Consider the following 1,598-nt stretch of genomic DNA (forward strand, 5'->3'; position numbering starts at 1 on the left):
TCTTCTCACTCGTTTCTGTGAGGTTTTTGGCTAATTGTTCCATTTGCTTCCCAATTCCCCCGAGTAAGTTCTCATGGTGTTTGTTCATCATCACTTGATGTGTCATCATTATCTCTACTACGCTCTCTAGATTGGTGATCCTTTGAGAATTCTGTGAGATTGTGTGGTGATGTTGTTGCAGGTTTGGGAAGTGGTTGTTGTAGTTGAAGTTCCTTGGTTCCTGATGTTGAGGTTCCCTCATTCTTAGATAAGAATGTGGCTTCCATGGTGGGAACTGTGCATTCACTGTAGTGGAATGGAGAAAATCAAGTTGTCTAGCCATTGACTCCAATTGTTGCTGAGTTTGCTGATGTAGCTGTTTGCTTTGATTCATGACTGCCTTCATTCCTTCAAGATTCATCGTATCTTTCTCTGAAGTTGCATTCTGTGGTGTCTCAAAGGAGTGTTGGTTGTTGGTTCTCTTGTCATTGAACCTTGCAGTTCCTTGACCAGTTGCTGTTGCTTCGAGTAAGTCATCTGAGAAGTGATCCACCGCTCTTCTCGTTTCTGGGGTTAATCATTCGTAGAATGCTTGGAAAGCCACTTTGTCATTTGCTTTCTTGTATCTTTCCCATGCTTTGAGCAATGGTTCTTCCTCTCCTTGCATGAATGGATGTGTTCCCTCTTTCATCTTGATGTTCTGTTGGGATGTAGAGAATTTGGCTAGAAATTTGGCAACCAAACCATCCCAACTAGTGATACTTCCTTGGGGAAGAGTTTCAAGCCATTGTGCTGCCTCATCCTTTAGTGAGAAAGGGAATAGCAAGAGCTTATAGACATCATTATTGACAACATCACAGATCCTCAGAAAAATAGATAGATGCTGTTCAGGATCCTCCAATGGATTTCCACCATAGGAACAATTGTTCTCTATTAGTGTAATGATTTGCGGCTTCATGTTGGCATGTTCTTCTTTCTCAGAAACTTCATTTTCAATGATATCCTTCCCTCTGGCTTCTCTTTTTTCCTGCGACATAAAAATCAACAACGGAACACACAGTGATACTCTTGAAAATTGAGTGTAGTCAGTTGAGACAAAACTTCAAACAGTTAGTGGGTTAGTCAAAAATTAAAGAAAAAATGCTTGATCTAGATCACCACCTCACTTAATCATTGTCAATCTAATCAATCCCCGGCAACGGCGCCAAAAACTTGATGGGATATTTTCTTGGAAGAAAAGAATTTCTCCAAAACACCCAAAACTAACCGGCAAGTGCACCGGGTCGCATCAAGTAATAATAACTCACGGGAGTGAGGTCGATCCCACAGGGATTGAAGGATTGAGCAATTTTAGTTTAGTGGTTGATTTAGTCAAGCGAATCAAGATTTGGTTGAGAGATTTTTGATTTGCAGAATTTAAATTGCATAGAAAGTAAAGGGAATGGGTAATTGGCATGAAATTAAAGAGAACAGGAATTAAAGTGTTGAATCTTAAAGAACAAGAAATTACATGCTAGAAACTTAGAACGCAAGAAATGTAAATTGCAAAATCTTAAAGTGCAAGAAATGTAAATGGCTTGAATTGTAAAGGGAATGGGGAGTTGGATTTGCAGAAATTA

This window comes from Arachis ipaensis, chromosome B5 (genome assembly GCF_059453495.1).
Source record: "Arachis ipaensis isolate K30076 ecotype BB chromosome B5, ASM5945349v1, whole genome shotgun sequence".
Classification (NCBI taxonomy): Eukaryota; Viridiplantae; Streptophyta; class Magnoliopsida; order Fabales; family Fabaceae; genus Arachis; species Arachis ipaensis.